We start from the raw sequence: 21,538 nt of genomic DNA on the forward strand, positions 1-21,538 counted from the left end.
CATCGACGCCCTCTGAGGAAGAAGAAAACAGGAGACAGCTCTGAGGACAGGACCCAGGTGCATGAGCACTACGGGAAGACAGAATGTGACTGACACAGAAAAAAACTACACCCTACGGGGCCAGCAAACTCATCCTCGGTAGCTACCGGGCAACTCTCTATGAACGAGCTATCAAGGATCTGGGTGCATGCCACTCCCTAGGCACACCATCCTCCAAAGTTTATTCTCTCAACAATCACCTGCAGATAAGCAAGGATCCAAGGATGGAGAAGTGAGAAGCCCAGAACTTTCCCAAGGTCGTTAGTGGCTGTGCAAATGCAACTCCTATGTCCCAGGCTACACGGGTTCACTGTCCCTAAATGAACAGCAGTGTCCTACCCTGTCCTTGTTCTACCTTTTGTTCTTCATCATTGTGGCAGTAAGACAGAGCAATGAGAGCTAACATGTATACAGGGCCTGCTACTTCAGGCTTTATGTTGAACATATACCTTTAACTTAATTTTAACTTATCTTTTAACTTATTTAACCCTTGCAATGACCCTTTTTGATAAACCCATTTTATAGACTGGGAAATTAAAGCACAAAAAGTGAAGTTTGCCCAAGGTCAGGCAATATAATGTGGTGAAGCAGATTTAAACCCTGGCGATCTGCCTTTGGTGGCTGTTTCTAACCAGCACACACAGGTGCCTGTTCACGGGTTATTTCTGACACTGGCTGAACACCCACCATGAACCAGGCACCTTTGGAGAGTCTCACATACATTTTCTAATCTATTCTTATAGTGAGAGAGATTTTATTAACCCTGATTCAAAGAAAGTCACTGAGATGACAGGAGATCATTTAACCCAGGCATTATAAACACCAAGAAACATACTAGGATTTGAATGGCTACTGAATTTTAGGTTTCGTGCTCTTCATAAACTTCCGCCAACTCTCACATCAGGAAATGACACAGCCCTCTACTCATCATTGGCATGGTCCATCCACCTAGCCATCTATTAATTCATTTTTCTGCCTAGCAGTGCAGTGGAAAGAACAGGAGACCGGGAGACCAGAGAGGTTCCATCACTTACTAGCTGTGAGACATGGGCAAGTTACTTACCCTCTTTCTATGCTTCAGTTTCCCCAGCTAACCACTGAGACCAGTGATCCCAATACCTGCCACAACCTCGTCTTATAAACAGTAAGATGATACATGTAAAACACTAACAGGTGACTCATACATAATAACTTGATAAATATTAGTTCCATGAATAATTGAGAGAAACATTTAGGTTAAATGGCAAAATCTAAGAAAAATCACTAGTGTTTCTGTCAAATAACAGCTGCTGGAAAGCAAGAATGATATTCCTTTACTGTGAACACCCTCTCTAACAGTCTAAACAAGTCGTGAGCCTCACTCCTGTTTGATCTAGTCCATAAACCCCACAGTGGCCGACACAGTACCTTGCATATCAGAGATGCTCAGAGTCAATGATTATATCTCTTTTCCTGAATTTACCAAGGGAAAAAAACTAAGGTGCTAAGATAACTTCTCTGAAAGTTTGGGAGCTTCAGTTGTCCATTTTCATCCCAAATTTTATCTTTAATTTGGAAATTATTATCCACAATTGAACCCTAATGCACACTGAAAAGCTTCAATTTAATGTTCTTGTTTGTTTCTAATAATTTCTCAAAAAAAAAGAGGAAAAGTGGTTTCCCAATTTCCTCCCACATTTTTAAATCTCTCTGTCTTATATAACGACAGCCACCTCATTCATGAAATCATGTATTTTGCAGTAAGTCTTTCACAGATGATAATCACAAGTGCTTTCCTGAGTCAGTCAATAAAGAGAAAGAGAGAATTTAGGACAACTTTAACAGAATAACAATAATTTTTTTTTTAAATAAAGAGAGCTGTAAGTGCAAGAAATGGAGGACATTTTTAATTAAGAAAAAATTCTTATGGCAGAATTACTTCAACTAGGACATCTAAGTAAAAATGGCTGCAAGCGTACGTCATTAAATTCCAGGGAAGAAAATAGGAGTCTAGGAGTCCAGACACATGCAAGTATGGGCATGTGCATGTGCCACATGGTATCCAGCCATGTCATGTGAAAAACAGAGACATTTACCAAAGTGGATACAAGATACAGCAAACACTGTACACAGGACAAAGACACCTCGGTCCCCTTTAAAGTGGGCACCTTGGGACCTCACACACAGTTCTCCCAATTGCCATCAGCTGCCCCATCGTATTTCCCCGAATCTCATCGATGGTCTGAAATCTCTTCTCTTTCAAAGGTCATTTTAGTTTTGGGGAAAAGCCAGAAGTCACAAGACACCAAATCTGGGCTGTAGAAAGGCTGAGTCACCTGGGTGATTGGATGTTTTGCCAAAAAACTCTGCACAAGATGTGATGCATGAGCGGGCACGTTGTTGCGATGAAGCTGCCAGTCACCAGTTGCCCATGGCTGTGGCCTTCTGGATCATCCAAACAGTTTCCACAGAGGAATGTTCAAGCTTAATGCAAAGTCTGATGCAGATCCGTTGCTCTACTCAGTCATTTTGAATGTGATGGCCACACAGTATACATGCTCACTCAGTGGCATCTACAACCCCCACTGACTACTAGAGTGAAGTTGTCATGGTTCACACATGTGTACTCCAGTCCACTGTAACCTGCCAGGTTACAGCGATGTCGCACAAACCACTCTTGTTATATTAACAATGGCTGGAATTTGTCTGGACAGGATTCACATATGGGAAAGAGCTAGGTTGAAGACCATACACCACAGGGCAGAAGAAAGAGTACCTACCCCAGGATTTGGGGGCGACCATGTGAAGGGTCACAACATTGCCACAGGCCTGGGGGCTGGAAGATTAGATCTGTTAACTCCACTCTGCTGCTCACCTGCCTCACCCAGGAAAAGTCACATCAACTCAGCCTTCTGTTCTTAGAATGAAGCTCTCACAGGACGGGTAAGAGACTTAAGTTAAAGAGATGTGGAAGTGTTTTTGGAAACATCTATACAAACATAAATGGGCATTACCACCCTTTGATTCCAATGCCACGGAGAGCAACTTTTCTCTGAGCTAACGTGGCTCACAACTGGAATCGATTCTGATCACAGGCTGCTTTCAGCAAAGAAAGGAGGGGTACGAACAATTTTCCAGAGAGGCAGTGCTTTTTAACTTCTCTATTATTTTCAAAACAAAAAAAGCAAAATTTTGCCCTCTTTTGTTTTTCCAAATAAAAATAAATTATAACCCTAACTTGCTAATAAATGCAGAATGGAGCTGTCCTTAAGTAAAAGCTTTTGATAACAAATTGCCTGCACTAACTGCTATTTTACTGCTGCATTTTTTATTGTTGCTTAAGCACAGCAATTATGCTAATAAGCCTGGGAGGATGGTGCATCAAGTATCGAATCTGACAGAGAAAATACTCAATAAAATGCTAATCTCACCTGAAAACTGGAATCAGACAGCCTTATTAGTATTTATGGATATGGCATCTTAAACATGTTTTTTTAAAGATGAATATATGAAATCAATGTTGTCTCTTAATGCAGCCTGCCATTTCTAGGCCTCTATGTGCTCTAAATTCAAGGTGACGATTGTTCATTGACTTAGCTTTGCTTCTTGACACAGAAATGAGAGCTTATTGGTCGTCTCTGCCACATAAAGAACCAGGCAATGAAATGTTTTTCTCCCTCCACTCACCTCCCCCCCTCTCTGCCCACCCCACCTCATCTCCCCAAAAAGGGAAGGTAAAAACTGCCTGTCTGAACAGAAAGAGAAGGCAGATTTGACAGCAACAAGAACCATTTGTCAAACCATCTGGCTTCTCTCTTCACCTGACAGGAGGGAAGAGTGATGATGTGTCAGAAAGAGCGGGGAATTGAGGATGCAAAGAGCTGGCTTCTCACCGCGATTTTTGCCATTTCCTCAATGTGTGACCTTATCAGCCTCTGCTTTCTAAATAAGGACCTTTTAGAGCCCAATGATCAAGTCTCTGTGAGGAGCAAGTCTCTACAGGTTGCATAAAAAAACAGGGCCAAAACCCCAGTGTCTGTGAAGAACTGAATAGTATCAGTCAGGGCAGATATATCCGGTCGGAGCCTAAGATTCCGGAACTTGTGCGTTATTGACATGGTTCCTTCTTCCCATGTATCCCTAATATATATCGAAATGGTCCAGGCTAAAATTCAAAGGCACCAAATCAGAAAAGACTGTTCACCAACTGTCCTCAGAAATTTAACTGGTCTTCTTTCTTTCTTTCTTTTTCTTTTTTTGCATCAATACATTTACTCTTGGAGGGAGCAAAAAAGAAAAGTCAGCTGCCTGTTTTAAGTAACAGAAACTAATGGTATCTGAAGACTGCAATATTATGTACAAAAAAAACACAAACAACAAAACCCTCTCAGGGGGTTAACCCTCTCTTTCAGGGGGTTACCCCTCTCTTAATGGGTTTTAGCGGGCAAAAACCGTTATGTAGAAAGAGAAAAAATCCTATTCTTCAGAAGTTGCCGTAGGTAGGGAAACTGAGGATCAGAGAGGACTTTCTCTTCCATCCAGAGTACATGGGTTCTGGGGTCAAGACAAGCAGTTTTGCCCGCTGACTAATCCCAGCCTGCCGCCAAGCACACCACAGGTCCTCTGGGTCACAGGCCTGTTGACTCACCCAAAACCCAAATACCCAAGAAACTAGTCACTGCTGAACACAAGAGGCAGTGAACAGGAATCTCAACACCCGCAGCAGCAGCAGCCGCCACACCCCACCAGGGCCTTCTCCCACCCCCTTCAACACTTCAAAGACCTGACGCCCTTCTAGAAGTTTCTATCTGCCCCTGGGTAGGTCTTAGGCATGGACAAATCAGGCTTGCACTGAATGGTGGAATTTGTCATGTCGTGAGAAAACTGGGCATGGACCCCAGAACTCTAATTCACTTTGGGGCCTTGGAAAGACTTTCCTCTATAAGCCCCTGTTTCTTCCTCTGTACCAGTCAATCTTTTCAAGACCAAAGAAGTCCTCTGGACATTCGCAGAAGAGAGAAGAGACAGAAAAGTTTCAGCATAACTACACAAAATCTTCATCTCTCTTCCTTCAAGGCAATTCTCATAATGCAGGCAAAGCTGAGCTCATGATTATCCCCATCTCGCAGATGAAAAAACGAAGGCCTAGAAAAGTTCAGATATTTCCCAAAATAATACAGGAACTACAAGCTCTGATACTGGAAGCCATCAAAGAACCAGGGAGAACCGAGCAGTCAGTAGATTCTAGTCATTAACCACATGTTCCAAGACCCCTCCACACCAAAAGCAGATACTGGTATTACCAGGATATTAGAGATCTGCACCACCCACAGGTGCTGACTGACTCATACCTCCTTCTACTGCTTCACACACATAGAAATGACCCAGTCCAGACCCCTTTATCATTATTGTACTATGACCAACATTGCAATTTCCAAAACACTGTCACAAGTTTACCAAATAGGAATCACTGTCCCGCAATTTGCAAGAGAAAAATTGGAGGGACTAAGTAGATTCTCTTGCCCAATTCTCATGTCTCTAAGGGCAGGGCCAGCACTCAGATCAGGTCCCCTAACACTAAAGTGTTCTTTCCACTCTGTTAGGCCACCTCTGAATTGCCAGTGCCTGCATTTCTCTAGTAAACAACCAGAGCAGAAAGTCAGCTCTGAACTGAGACATCTCCCAACAGAGTAACGATTCGAGTCATACTTCGAGGAATAATTTCTGGGAAAGCAGAGGAGGTGATGCTATCAAACAGTGAAACCTAAAACTCCTACTCACTACCTGCCTGGGAGGGAGCAGGAAATGGGGCTGAGGCCCTTTCCCTGCATGCTCCCCCTGCCCCTTTCTGACACTCGCAGTCATTACTAAACTCAGTACTTCAAGCAAATGAAAGATGTTTCCTAGCTCTTTGGCCTTGGGTAAGTCCCCGACTTCTTTGGCTTTGTTACTAATGCATGTTCATACACACATGCACGTACACACCTAGGATCATCCCTTTGTTTACTGAGCAGGATGCTGACCACAGAAAGCCTCTGCCTTCCCTGTCCTGCAAAGCACTGCCCTAGTCCTAGAAAGCTACATCTGCACCCGTGCTCCAGCCTCTGCACCGGTGCTCAAACCAGAACCCTCCACCTCTGCCTGGGGCCTCCTAGTTCCCATCCCCCTCCCTCTGCTCAGGCCCTCCTGCCATACCCATTTCTGTATCCTCACCTGCCACCGTCCTGGGTGAGGCCTGCTCCCCTCCACCCAAGACAGGCACTACCTCATCTCCGCATGACCCTTCATGACCTTTCCGCTCCCACCCCAAATCCATCATTCCCTGGGTAAAACACGGCCGACTCTTCAACAGCTCTTCATACAAAAGCTGTAAAAACACCCTTCACCATGCTGGCTGCACTTCTCCATGCATGCCACGAATCATCTGTACCTCCTAAAAGCAGCATCTCCTTAACTAGGTCTGTTCTACGGGTCTGGTTTCTAAAGAAAAAGGTTTTGTGGCCATGATACAGGAAGAAAGTGTGGTCCTAGAGGACCGCTTCAGTCAGCACCTCCGAGGCACATCACTCCAGAGAAGCCAGGTAGTGGTGAGTGTCAATTCCTAGACCGGATGCTCAGAATCACCACTGTGCTAGGCCTATTACAAGAATCCTCTAATCTTTACAACTTACCATGCAGGCTATATTTAATCCCCAATAAAATCCATTTAAACTGCGACTCAGGTTTAATAACTCAGGCTCACTGAAGTTATCTAAATCATTCCGAACAGCTATTGGAACTGGGCTTGTAACCAAATCTCTGCAACGTCAGTGGGATATACCAGTGTTGGTAAGTGTCAGGGGTTCTGCCACACGCTTTACCCAAATAACCTCAGTGAATTTATGTGCAGATACCTTACAACCTTTCCTTATAATTATTAGTGTCCCAGTATCACAGATCTGGAAACTAACGCTCCACATCACCCAGTATGTCTCTGGCAGATGAAAGACTGAAATCAGGTGTCCCGGGCTTGCTCTTTTTTTCTTTCCTTTGCAAAATGCATCGCCTCTCCATTTAAATTCTCTTCTGTGGCTTGGTAACCATAAAGGGTGTTTCTGTGCATAAGTCACTGGAAGCAACATTCAGTTGTGCATGTGGAGGCTGAACTGCAAGTCAGGAGAAGCTGTTTCACAAGCAGCAATTGAGTTAGGATCCCAACATGATGGTGGAAAGTGGATTTATTGAGCACAACATGGTAACACAGCCTGACCCTGGACTATTCCCACAAAGGGCAGAGTCACAAAACAAACTGGAATTTCACTCAGTTTCACAAATGCAGCACTTTGGCATGCACCCATTCCTTGCAACAGGACAACTGCAAGAAGCTTAATAATTAGAGTCAGATATTCAGAGGTCATTGTGTAAACCACTTCCTCCTCTCCAAACACTAAGCTCCCCTGACAGAAATAGGGTGGATGCTCTGAGAACTTGGGAGGTAGGAGAGATGCTACACGCTGAACTACTCCCACCTGGAGTGTCACCAGCGCTGCACACAGACACCCTCTTTCCCTCTGTCTCTGGAGACCCAGGATTAAGGAGCCCAGGGGAAAGCAGAGAGCTGCTCATAAAAGCCTTAAGCTACTAAAGCCACTTCCCAGGGGCCCTTCTAGCTCCTTTGGTTAACTGTAGTTAACCTCCCAACCCCTCAGGCCTCCTGAGTAATTCAATGTGACACACTTTCACAGGGTGCCTATAAATGCCAGCCACTGAGTTAGGCTCCAAGGCTCAAGATACCCTCTCTCTGGAGATCAGAGGTCAGAAGTAGATACCACTCCTTAAAATACAAGGTGGTCTGTGAACAAGTTTCTGAAAATACAAACCCTGGAGTAGGGAATGTAGGAGGCGAGAGACTGATTCTGAATGAGGAGCTGATGTTTCTGCGAAGGCAGACTTTGAGATGTGCATGGAAGGACACTGCCTGCCAGAGCTGGCCACGCAGGATGACTCTCCACGAGGGATGGAGAGTAGGAGGATGCGGTGGCCTGGAGCAGTCAGGGAGCGGACAGGCAGGTGGCCTGAAGTCATATTACGCAGGGCCCCAAAAAGGTCATCACTTACAACAGTGGTACCAGGAGGCCAAGAAAACACACTGCAAGTCTCATGACAGAGGCTCAGAGCTCACTGCTCTCCAGGCACCCCACCAAAATTAAAGGGACCCCCTCCACAAGCCCAAGGAACACGCGTGTCTATGCAAGCCAGCCTCCTATCAGTAGGCACACAGGGCAGGGAGCTATAGAAGATATGTATCACTCAGGCCCCACCCAGTGTGGCCTCTGGAGGCTGGACAATGGCATCACAATGTCCAGAGTTAAAGACAAGGAAACAGAAGACCAAGAAAGTAAACTGGTGAAGACCTGACAATTCAGAGCTAGAACTAGGTTGCTGAAGCCTGCTTCACCAAGGGCCCATAATATCATTGTAAATGCAGGGTCACTAAGACCCTTTTTAAATCAGGGACAAGAGATTTTAAGAATAATAAAGAAAGGAAGAAATGTAGGGAGGTAGACCGTGAGGGGGAGGGGAGGGGAGGGGAGGGGAGGGGAGGGGAGGGGAGGGGAGGGAGGGGAGGGGAGGGGAGGGGAGGGGAGGGAGGGGAGGGGAGGGGAGGGGAGGGGAGGGAGGGAGGGGAGGGGAGGGAGGGGAGGGGAGGGGAGGGGAAGAACAAGGAAGGTATAAAGGAAACAAGAAAGAAATGTCTCCCAAAGGCCAAAGTGACAATAAGGGAGAACAGTAAAGGCATCATTCTTTCCGATGAATATAAGGACACCCAGATACAAGTCAAACATGGTCTGCAGTTTCAGGTGACTGCTTCCATTTTGACAGCCCTAGTATTTTCTGAACAAAGAAGGTAAACTTTGTACAAATAAGTTTTGAGTTTTCATTAACCAAAAAAATAAATATATTGAACATAAACGTATGGGGTAAAACTAGACATGTAACAAACTGTTAATGACCATTAGTTCTTGAGAGAAAAATGGACGGGGGAGAAGCAAGGGGTTTGGTAAGTTGCAGAAACGGTTGCAAACTCTCCCCGTTCCCGAATCCTCACCCTTGCAATGTAACTTTGAAGTTTCTCCCATCAAGAGGCATTCTTTCTCCACCCACTTTACTAATAAGTCTGTATTTGATTCCTGGGCCCATAACTTCATCCACTGCTTATTCCACAATCCAGCTTACATGTCTCCCTCTTATCCAAAAATAGGTACAAGTTTTCAAATGCTCTAGTAAATCCAAATGTCTTCCTAAAAGTTATGATAGCAACATTTATTGAGTGCTTTATATTTGCAAGGTGCTCTTTTAAATACTTCCTATGCATTATTTCATTAAGCCTTCACAGCATCCTTTTCAATTGTACAATTAACCCCGTTTTATACAAGAGGAAGCTGAGTCACAGAAATTAAGCAATTTGCCTAAGGTCACAGGCCTACTAAGCAAGGGAAGCTGGATTTAAACCCAGACCTTCGAAGTCCAAAGCCTGCACTGTCTACGCTGTGTCCTGATGTCACCCTAAGCCACCAGCTGGTTAACACAAACAAAAAGGGAAATAGCTAAGTGACCCTTTTCTGGCTCCTGGTGAACACAGCTTCCTTTCAAAGACTCATAAACCACCTACAGTCTAGTCTAGAATTATACCAGGAATCACAACAAAGTCAGCAGATTCTAGACTCCGGATACCTGGTTTTTTGATAACTGATATCTATTTCCTCATCTCTCACTTCTGGCATTTCTGCTGATTTCCAGGTTTCCTCAAAATTATTGGCAGCAGTTCCACAGTCACCATCAGAAGTACTCCTCTGTGTCCTTAGGTACAGTACGTGTGGCCCGCAAACTGCAATCATTTACCAGAGCTAACTATTCTACTCTCTCATAACTCCTCATCTATCGTGGGCATCAATTTCTTCTCAATGATGCCAATTCCACCCCTCCCGGTTTAAAGGTCCTCCCCCTCCCATGATAAAGATGACTGCCAGAGGCAGAAAACAGACATGCAGCTCGACGTCCTCTCTGTCATCTGGGACATTACATCACCATCCTCTGCTTACAGAAATGCTAGGTATCCCTGCAAAAGACCTCCCTGTCCTGGAGCCCACTCTAATCCCATGCCTGCCTAGGAGGTAACTGAAGGTGAAAAGCCGTGATTGGCTGCCAGTGATGTCATTGCACTACAAGCCTGATTAAATTCTTAATTAATTAAATGCCACTTTACTTGTACACCTGACTCCATTGGCAAATAAATAAACACAAAGAAAACAACATAGGGTGAAGGCAGTAATAAACTACAGCTTCTGGCTCAGGCAGGAAATCGGAATCATTTGCAGGGGTTACCTGTCATTAAGAACGATTTGGTCACCAGGTAGGGACATACAGTTCTCTATATTAAATTAGAGGAATGATTCAAAGGGGACCAGTTTCAGCTGACAAGAGCAAAAAGAAAATCAATTTCAGGTTGCCAGGACAACTAGACTTTTCCAGCAAGAATAAATTTGATACAGCCCTAAAATCTGACAACTAAATGTTTCCTCGCATTACATCACATCTCTAAAACGCGTGTTGAACTTGTGAGATAATCAAGCCTGCTAATTACTTTCTACAACACCCATAAGATACAGGATTGATGGTCTTGGCTTCCACCTGACTTTTATCTAGCAGCTCCACTCACTTTCTCGGTTTTATAGTGAACAAGGATTATGTGCTTTTCAAATGAATCTCAAGGCATATCATCCTCAGTCAGTCCTTGGATCCTGGAAAAAAGAAGGTGAACATCTTTTTAATACATATCCCCTAATGGTTTAAAAGACCCATATCCATGTTCTCTGTCCCATAATTCATTGGCTATCCCTTCCAGGGAAGGGGCCCAAAGTCAAAGAATTTTGTGTAATAGAATGTTAGATCTAAAGGGACAAAGGAGAGAAGCTTTGTTTTATCAGAAGGTAAATCCAAGACACAATAGGCAAAGCATTTGCTCAAGATTAATACACCTGGTAAAATGCAGAGTCAGGACTGGAATCCAGGTCTTCTGATAATGTCTTCTATGCAATTTCCTTAAATAGCTGCCATCATTCCACCTCTGCCTTACAGACTCTGGAAGCTGAAGCTAAGTCCACTTGATCACCTATTAATCCTCATGAGGCAATGACCCCAAATGGCCTTATCCCAGGAGTTCAAAGTCCTGACCCCAGATCCAATAATATCTGATGAGATGAGTCTTCTCTATGCATTTATGTTCTCAGAAGGCTGAATATCAACTTACCTCCAGGGCCTATTAAAACAAGAACAGCTAATAAATCACTGGAAAGCACTTTGCAAATGTAAAGTAAAACAAAAATGCTAAGCACCAATAATATAAGTGCCCCAGGCTGAGGCAGTCCCCTGGAGAGTGTGGCTATGTGGTGCCCACCATTACCCACCAGCAGAGGCCAAGGCCACACCCCTCCCCAAGCCTCACTCTCCTCTCTTAGACTGTTTCCAAATTCAAGTATGCCTCTAGATCTTACTATAACATTTTGTATCAGGATGAACATGAACAAACGTACTTGTTGTCGATTCATGTGGTCATAGGGTCTTTGCTAAGTGTGGAGAAACACTGAGAGGAGATCTGAATCCAACAGACAAAAAAGCAAATGTCAAGCTGTCCCTAGCTGGTGATAAACCAAGTAAACCATGAAATACAATGAACCCATTAGAACCTGCTTGTCAGTGAATTCAGGCTTGAGAGCCAATTTAAAATCTGGTGAGAGGTCAGAAGAGTAAAGCACACACTTAAGCTCTTGCTGCAGGTGCCAACAGGAGAAAGAGGTAAGGACAGAACACTCCTTCCAGGCACATGCATGATCCTTGGTTCTCATACGAAAATGGAGCAAGGTAAAACCGAGGACAGGATAGGAAACCAGGGGTGAAGAGGGAAATTCGGAAATCAAAACTGCTGTCAAAGAGATTCAGCTTCTACCCTGACCCTGCCATTACTGTTGCATGACGCTGGGACTGTTCCTTAAATCTCCCTGAGTTTCAGTTTCCTTTTCCATATTAGATGAATAACATGCAGATGTACTGCACAGGCTGGCTTTGAGGATTAAATGAAACGAGGTATGGAAAGTAATTTACTCAGTGTCTGACATTTAGTATGTGTGCAATAAATGTGAGTTATCATGGTAACCACGCATGATCTGAAGAGAGGCTGGGGGCTGGAATCCAAGCACAGAAACAAAAAGCAAGAAGTAAACCCAGAAGATAGAGGCCTAAATCATGGGGACAAAAAACAAAAGGTCTATCCCACAAGTTCTTTTGCTGAAGAATTATCATTGGCCCTACTCCTAAATGTCTAGTTTAGGGGTAGCCCAGGAATGGTCAGTCACCTGCAAACCTCACTTGTGAGTGGAAATCCCTGGCACTTAGAAATTCAAGCACTTGATCACTATAGAGGTCAGCTCTTGGGATTGGAGCCACTAAAATCTAGAATTGAGTACTAAATGTGGCTCCAAGATCCTCATTCCAAAACAAGGAACTAGTTTTCATAGGAGAAAAATGCTCACCAAATTTGAATCATACTGACCCATACCTAGGACTAAAAAAGGAAAGAAAAAAAAAAAAAAAGATAAGCCATTCCTTGGATGAAACCCTGGGAGGAAAAGCAGGGCCTTTCTGTGAAAACAGAGGGTATCTGGGGAAATACAGTCTAAGAGGCCAAATGATGTTTTACTCTAAAACTGATGGTTCAAAGCCAAGAAGGGCCCTTGCCATTCTACTGTCTCCTTTGGAGAAAGGGACAGTTTCCAAAGCTTAAGCACGCCATGTGCTCTGGAACTAAAATAGAGATGACTGCAGACTCTTTAAAAGAAATAGCAGTTGAGGAAGAGGCCAGGATCTAGAAAGGACCTGACTGAAGCACCAAATAAAAGGACTGAGTTAAAGTCTTGCCTAGAAGAGTTGCCTATCAATTTTCATGGTGTTCATTCAGTCCCTCTCCTAGTGAAATTCGTAATGATTAATTCCTAGGTAATTCAGAAAGCAAACTGTGTCCATAATGAGGAATGCACAGTGACTTGGAAATGAGAGAGTTAGTTACAAAATGATGCAAGGAGTCGATGTCAACCATTTCATTCTTCCACAGTAAGGTCTACCCAAAGTTTCTACATGGTGCAAGGTCGGCAATTCTTTCTTTGGTGGTGCCTAAGCTTGAGAGACCATTATTGTTTGTGACACATGAAGCACTTTCCATCTGCAAAGTGCTTCGGAATCACTTTTTATTAGTGTACTCAGCATTCTTAAAGCTAAACACAGCTAAAACCCTAGTGGGGGGCCACAGACCCCATGATCTACATATTCATCACCCTCACCCAGTCCATACAGCTCCTCCCAATGACTGGATGAATTGAGTAAAGGGCAAAGAAAACACTAAAAATGAGGAATCCAATTGAATCCAACACTCATTTATCGAGGGAACCTGGCACTGAGCTAGGTGTTTGGAGTTGCAGCAAAAGGAGGTACAGAAATAAATCTAACACAGCTCTTGACCTCAAGGAATTTTTAGTGTAGGGCTATTTGAGAGACTGTTACAATCCCTTCCAACTTGAAGATTTTTGTGATTCCATGAAAGAATAAATAGGTTTCAAGTATTATATATAGGAGCATGTTCTTACATGACTCAAAATATGAGCAATTATATAGATATAATTCTAGTCCCGATAACAGAATCAAAGGAAAAAATACAACATGGGCTTATTTCCCCAACTTTCAATTTTCAGAATCAAGATAGGCCACCCCACATCAAGTAAGAAGAGACTTCAGTATAAATGTGAGCTAACAATAAATCTGGAGAGCAGAGAGACAACCCAAGAAACTTACTCTCAGAAGAAAATATAAATTCAACAGAAAGGTTTAGTTTTCATAAAAACACTTAATGGATGCATAAACAACCAGGGATGGAAGTCAAAATTAATTTGTGTGTATCTCTAAACATTAAAGAGCACAGTCTTTGAAGCAACTACCCTCTACTATAAGATGTCACATAAAATAATTGGGCACAGTTGGACTTTTCACCTGGCAAGAGTATCAGAGAAATGACTGAAGAATGACAAGGACTATGGGGTATTCCACATAAATTTTAAAGTCCTTTACAACCTTTGTTTTATGGTTCACTTCCATTGATCAGCACCTACTACAAAACCTGGCATATATTAAATGTTCAATAATTATTATATTTTCTGTTACCTTAAATAAATGAAAACTAACAGGCAGGAATGAACAATCAAAAACTACAAATACTCAATTTTGTTCTCCATCATGGCACCCTCATTGATAACTCAGCTGTGAAAGTGAACTGACTGACACATCACTCCACTAATCACCAGGACTTAATCACCGAATATTATGGCTCTCATGATTCACTAATTCTGCTGGTGGAGAGGTGGGGGGCACATTTCTGTGTCTACCCTGTTTTGCTGGCTAGGCTAAAGCTTCAAAAGGCAGGAAATACAGTGTGGCCGTAAGAGCACTAGACAAGTCTTTCTATGCCATCTCTTTAGCACATGGCATTGGGCAGCTTCTTCACATAATTTGAGCATCACTTTGTTTTTTTGTAAAGTGAGGATAATATTCCACAACCTACCACCTTCGCAGACCTACTGTAAGGTTCTGATGACTTCATGGGTATGAAAAGGGTTAGCCCACTGCAAAGCCCTGTATAAACCTACATCATATAACCATACGCCCCAAAGGATCAGTCATCGTCAATAAATTATTACTCTTTACATAACTGGTCTTCCCGGTGGTTTTCTCATAATAGCACCAAGCATTTGTAACCATGAAAATCTATGCATTTTACTAAAGCATAAGATACATTGTGTCAGTTTCCCTAAATCTCCCCTTCAACTACTGGTAGAGTCTATCACAAAACCCCAAAACCCCAATTCATTTCTTCTCACTTGTACTCCTGACCCAGTAACACTGCCAGTCCTCATGTGCAGTCTCCTCTTTGTAGAAGCATGCCTATCTACCTCTGCTGTACCAAAGAGCTCACACTCAAGATGAGTGCCACACATGAAACACAAGTCTGCTGCACCCCTACTCCCCAAAACTAGAACCACTCGTGAGAGCCAGACTAGGAAACAGTTGACTGCTCTTCTAAGGAGTCCGGTTGTAATAGTACGGTGAGCAGGAGTTCACAGAGGGGGCATCTTGTTTTTGTTCTATTTGACCTTAGAGAGGATATGGATGTTCAAGCTAAGAAGCTCGTTGTTACTGAGGATACCAAGTAGGAGACATATGAGACATGAAGAGACAATCTGGAAACATATTAAATCCATGCTTTAAGAGCTAGAAGACACCTTCAAGACCCACTACTGCTTCACTTGCCAGACGGAGAAATGAAGATCCAGAGACTTAAAGCATCTTGACTATCACAGGGCGAGCTCATGGCACAGCTGCCATCAGAACATTCACCTTTTGGCTCCTTCTATCTCTGGAGCAGTCACACTCTGCTTTATGACTACTTGCCTGCTTCCTTCTCCTCCTCCCAGAACTTGGACGCTATGTGGTTAGCCAGCTCTCAGCAAGGGGCATTGCAACCAGGCAAGGCAGAGTCATGCCTGGTTCTTCAGCCTCCTAGGGAAGAAGGGGAACTCCTCTGGGCACCTAATGAACCCCAGTGGCTTCCGCAGAGCTATATCTTTCCACCCTTACTCAGTTGCTGGCAAGTACAGGCTGCCATCAAGACATTAAAGCCCAAGGGCTGGAATATTTTGTCGAGGAACAAAGGAACCCCCTTCCTCTCAGCTAAGAAACTAAAGCCATTCTTTTAGAAAGGAGAAAGGGGTCAACTTTTAAAAGGAACAGAAAATTACCAACTTCTGCAGCAAGACTCATACTCTGTTGGCAATAGACTACATGACCCATACAAAGGACCATCATGCCTGGTCTCATGAAGTAGAAATAACTGCAGTCCTCTCTAGGGCCAGATTTTGCATTTCAGTTTCTTCTTAACCTTCTTAATATTTGTGACAGGCAAGTGACTCATTCAATTACCAACTGGAAAGGCAACACTTCAGTTTCACATCCCTAGTTCCATTTCTTAAGGTGTGAGGAAGCTGTAGGATCTGCCTCCTGCTGGTCCCACTTCCCCAACAGAGAAGGTGGAATTTTTAAAAGAATCAGGCAATTTACATGGCCATCATAATGCTGCCTTTGCTAAGTGCACACCTGTTCCTACAGCTTTGTTGGGCACAGCCCCATTCATTCTCCAACCACAGAAGGGACAAGCAGAGAGGGAAGAGCATGAAGAGGAGGTAAAAGCACTCATCTCCGCCCTGAGCATGAAGCTATCTGCCAAGTGAAGGCTAACAATGTGTCCAAAACATATTTAAGGAAATCACAAAGAAAAATTCAGGACCGCGGTTTTATTTCGTCTTTTTAAGTTCAAACCACAGAAAGTATTTGAAAGAATTAGAAGCTACTTTCTGCGGGGAATTCCACAAGAACTGGAAAATCTATGGCGCAATTAGAACCAAAGAAAACAGAAAGAGTAGAGATCTTGGAGATCATCAAATCCGGCCCTGCCGCTTTGACATTGAAAAACGTAGTCCAGAAAGAGAGTTTCACAGCTGGATGGCAGTCGAATTGGGCTGAGAGCCCACATATGCTGACTCCAAGAATAATTTCTTAGTCTTTCTTCCATGCTAGCATTGACTTGAACGCTGTCTGCAAATTAAACCTACATGCAACTGAAAAGAGAAAATAAACTGTTCTCTGTGGCAGATGCTGGGAACACTGGCTTCCTTCTCACAACTTCACAGTTCATGTTCTGCAGAAGACGGAAAGCAATGAGAGCCCTGTTTTGTCAGTAACGAATGCACATTTCTCAGGAATGCATTCTATGTCTGGTATTCTCCCTTAGCTCCCTCTCCCTGTCTCTCTTTTTGCCATATATGGAACTAAGCTCCAATGTCTGGGTCACAGAACTCAGGCCAGGGGTATGGATGCAATCTGGTTTCTGAGCTGTTTGTCTTTACTGGAAATTCGATGAATCCATCTAGGAAACATTTACTAAAATGCAAAAGGCAGGGGGAATTGATTCACACCCTGAACTTGGCATAGAAAAAAAGATTTCTCTTTCACTCACCCAAAGGTATGCTAACCAGATTCTGTGGAGAAAGTGACAAGTTTAACAAATGTAGGAGGCTTGCTTTCTCAAGAATTTTGTATGTGCACGCACACACACAGTTGCACATGTGTTGGGAGGTGATGGGGAAGAGAGTTGTTCTAACATAAGAGTTACAGAGACAAAATTGACACTGAAAAAGCAAGACACAACCAGCTAGCCAATTACAACATATACTAGGCACCGAACTCCCATGATATAATTTAGTTATCTCTTTATGTGGTGTCTGACTTTCAAACTTTTGCAAACTGCATTTCAGAAGCAGAAAGTCTCTTTGAGAACAGGGGTAACCTGTGATTGTCATTCCCATTTAAAATAAGAGTTAAGTATCTATAACCCCACACAATATACTCAAAAGGAACTATAGAAAAATCATTCAATAAGCACATTCCCTAGACTGGTACAACTTAGAAGGATAGGGTAGAGAATGACAGAGGGTAACACCAAGGACCTAAGAATAGAAATGACTTGCCCAATGGCACACAGTTCAGTAGGCTGGAGAAGTCATCACTTCAGTAAGGAGCACATCAAATCTAAAAAGGAAAGTAGAAGGAGCTTGGAAAGACCTTATGGCTGCCAAGAACAAAGAAAGAAAACAGCCACCTATTTAACCCTCAGCAGTCTGCTGCTCTCAACACAGCATGCAGACACTCACTCACTGGCTTTGTCACTTTTAAAAGTGAATCTCTGTCCCCTCTCCTTAGGGAGGGCTGAGGACAGACAATATCCTGTGCTTGAAAAGACTCCAGAAGCAGAACGTCCGGGTTGGAATTTGGGGTTCAACAATTCTGTGAAGTACAACTGGAGCAAGTTATCCATCCTCTTATTATCTCTAGTGATTCACCCGCAAACTGGACATGATCACATCAACCTTGTAGGGTAGCTGTAGTTGAAAAGATTAAATTGGGTTTTTACAAAGTGTCTACCTAGCAGTGTTTGACATATAAGTAAACACTTAATAATAGCATCTTCATTCATAATTCCTGCCACAAGGAGAATGGAGGATTTGGTGCAATGGCATGAGTCAGGGAGCCAAAGGTTCAAGTGCCCATAATTTTTTTCAACCTATGAATTGTGGGCCTACCTGTGAGTTACATGTATAATCTCACCGAGTCTCCTTTGCCTCAGAGTTGTTGGGAGGCTCAAATGAGATCTCGGCTGGGAATGGCTCTTTAGAAACTGTCTTGCCATGTGAACATATATGATGATCATCAAGGTTAGAACCTTCTTTGGGAACAGAAGAGTGTCATATGAATGGAGATGCTGTGTACATATCAGGGGAAGAATGAGAAATGACCCAGGCTTTACTTTTATTACTTGTTTTACTTAAAAAGCAAGCTCAGCACTTTTTACAGAAAAATAAGGTTTCCTTAAAAATGGCTTCAATGCGTGTTACTCCTCTCATAAATGTTCCTGGGACAGAGGCCACAGGCCCAGAGCACCAACCACAGTGGGAGGAATTTACTGAGACTACCACTCAGGACAGTATAATGAGCAATAATAAAGTGCCGGTCAAGAGGTGTACAGACTACGGGGGGCCTGAGGGCTGACAAGGCCCCTGAAAGGAATCACCTGAAGGGAGACAGGTGCAAGACCTTCATCAAGTCCAATTTCAAAGCCATTGTGAAGAAACCAGCAAGGGTCATGTCTCTCACTTGGGCCCATTTTCCCCAACTGTACCTTGAGAGATGTACAGAGAGGCAGAAGTTTTAAAGAAGGCAGAAACATGGTCACCGGGGCTGCCAGGTGTTTGAAGGGCCTCTAGTACAATGGTTTTCAAAGAGGCTTGCAGAGTCCAAGAAAGATAACTAGGTCCTGAACGGAAACCCATGGGATCTTCCACTATTTAATGATAGCATCACCCTACAACTATACTTTGCTCACTTTACATATTGGGATTTTATATCACATTTCACGAGGGTATAAAAGGATTCCATGAAGGAGCCCTGGCTGGTGTGGCTCAGTGGATTGAGCACAGGCCTACACACCAAAGGGTTACTGGTTTGATTCCCAGTCAGGGCACACGCCTAGGTTGCAGGCCAGATCCCCAGCTGGGGGGACATGAGAGGCAACCAAACACTGATGTTTCTCTCCCTCTCTTTCTCTCTCTCTTCCCCTCTCTCTAAAAATAAATAATAAAACCTTTAAAAATAAAAGGAGGCCATGAAGGAAAAAGATCTGAAAACACCAAGGCCCACACAGTCTACCATCGAAGGTCATATAGCCAGCTAACGGCTAGAGCACACAGAGGGCTCCTGGAGGAAGGCCTGGGAATGAGGGGCTAATGAGGAGCAATCAGCGAAGGTTAAGAAAGCTCAGAGAGCACATACTGCAATTACAGAGGTCAGCTAGGGCCCTCAAAGGGCTGGAAATCTCCGGAAGGATTTGAGAAGCAAGAAGTGAAGGATCATGGGAGAAGGAGCAGGTGTTCCAGGTACGGAACTGCTTTAGCTTCTCTCCAGGCACACCTCTGGTCTTATATCCAGGTGAACTGCTCATGAAGGAGGACCTCCTGCATGGTGGTCGGAGCCTGAAGGGCAAAGCTGGAAATAGCAGACAGAGCACACACTCTCATTCTTTTTCTGACTCCTGAGGTGGTCCACTGGCACCTCAGGTAAAATCCCTCCTGGGTAACAATGGACTTGAGCTTTTCATTCCCCTTTCTTTCCAATGCCAAATAGGGACAAGGAGATCCACATCAACCCTCGAGTATTCTGGTGAACACACAGGGAGGACTCTTCAATCTGCTTAGTAACAGCAGCAAAAAGTGCCAAATAAGTGAGTCAAGAAATATTTCTGGAAGAGCTATTCCACTGGAATGCCTGGAGAGCCACCCGCATTGCGATAACTGGATCTGTCCTCATCTTTTAGAACATACATAAGCCCAGGTTAAAAAAGGACTTCACAGCTCCAGAGGCAGCCCAATAAATAAATAAACACATAGAAATCTCTCAGTGGTTTATGGAAGTTATTAGTGAGAAAGTTATGTGCGTGATAAGGACACAATTTCACCTCTCTGTCTCTCTCTGTCTCTCTCTCTCTTTCTCTCTGTCTCTCCCCCTCATTTCATGTCTTTTCCCCAACCACTTTTGGTAGTGAGCAGTTTGTCATGTTTCCAAGAGAAGAGATGCAGGCTCCTGCGTGGCCGATCCATCTAAAAAACATATCATCTGTCTGTGCGGCAGAAAGCCCAGTTGGAATAAGCAAGTTCTGTGCGTTCAACTAGAAAACACTTCTTGTTCTCGCTGTCAAAATAATTCTGTATTAAACTTCTGGGATATGTGACTAATGTGCTTAGAACCTTTTGGAGGGACTGGTTTATTTATTTTAGGGAGGGGAGTGCTGCTGCTGCTGGTGGGGGTGGTGAGAGAGAAAGAGGAGGAGAAAGAGAGAAGAAGGGGGGAAGGATGGAAAACAGAGAAGAACAGGCCAAGAGCTGCTCAGAGACCTCACATCAGCTCCAAGGAGCCGGCACTGCCACACTTCATTATCAGAAGCCTGAGAAGGAGCAGAGCCAGGCCGGAAGCAAAAAGAAAGACATATAAAGACAGACAGTACGCATTTTCCAGAGTTAAGGTTGCCTAACAGTTCCTAAAAAGACTAGGAAAATTAAAAGTAAAAGCAAAACAACACACACACACACACACACACATACCAGAGTCATCTTATCACAGCTGTTTCTGAAACCCATAACAGCTTCCCACTGCTTGCAGACCGAAAGTCCTGAACACGATTCGGGGCATTTCACACTCCTCTGATGTGATACAGATGCCTCACCTCCCAGCACCTTCCCAACACAGCCTGCCACTCCATCTTTGCCACACATTGTCATGCCTCTGCTGTTCCCTTGGTCTTGAAAACTCATCTTCCTCTCCCTTGTTGACTAAAATCCTAGCTGTATTTCAAAGCCTAGAATGCCACCACCACCCACCTGCCCATCCCATGAAGCCTTCCTCACTGGCTGCAAACAGAATGCCTCACCCTCCAGCACGTGCATAGCTCTGGGACTGATCACTTTACAGCCTGCCTCCAGGTGATCTCTGCCTATTTGCTAGCCTACCTTCTCGGCCTAGAAACTAGTCCCCCATTGCCCCTGCAGTGTACACACAGGTGTGCGCAGGCACACACACCGCACACACAGGCAGAAGTTCCCTTTTTCTGTCCGGGCATCTCCCAAAGAGGTGTGAGGCCTGCATACACTAAGCACTCAGTCGGTGCACACCCATCACGGAGCCTTGGTGTCTGTCACAGCAGTAAACTCAAGAGACATTAAAAGAAAAATCAGCTGAAAACCCCTTGGGAAAAAAAGGCCAGGAATTGGCTCCCGCT

At 43.9% G+C, this 21,538-nt stretch overlaps 1 protein-coding gene across 13 annotated transcripts in view; it reads right to left on the reverse strand.

Annotated features, from left to right (window-relative positions):
• LPP (LIM domain containing preferred translocation partner in lipoma) overlaps window positions 1–21,538 on the reverse strand; it is a 628,850-nt gene that overhangs the window by 511,940 nt on the left and 95,372 nt on the right. Inside the window, exon 4 of one of the 13 annotated variants that reach the window (XM_053657669.1) lies at window positions 10,718–10,799. The exons of the other annotated variants lie outside the window; for them this stretch is intronic. The gene's annotated coding sequence lies outside the window, so the exon portion shown is untranslated. The remainder of the gene's footprint in view (window positions 1–10,717; window positions 10,800–21,538) is intronic. 13 annotated transcript variants of the gene reach the window in all.

The sequence above is a fragment of the Artibeus jamaicensis genome, unplaced genomic scaffold (genome assembly GCF_021234435.1).
Source record: "Artibeus jamaicensis isolate MK-2021 breed Jamaican fruit bat unplaced genomic scaffold, CSHL_Jam_final scaffold_474, whole genome shotgun sequence".
Taxonomy (NCBI): domain Eukaryota; kingdom Metazoa; phylum Chordata; class Mammalia; order Chiroptera; family Phyllostomidae; genus Artibeus; species Artibeus jamaicensis.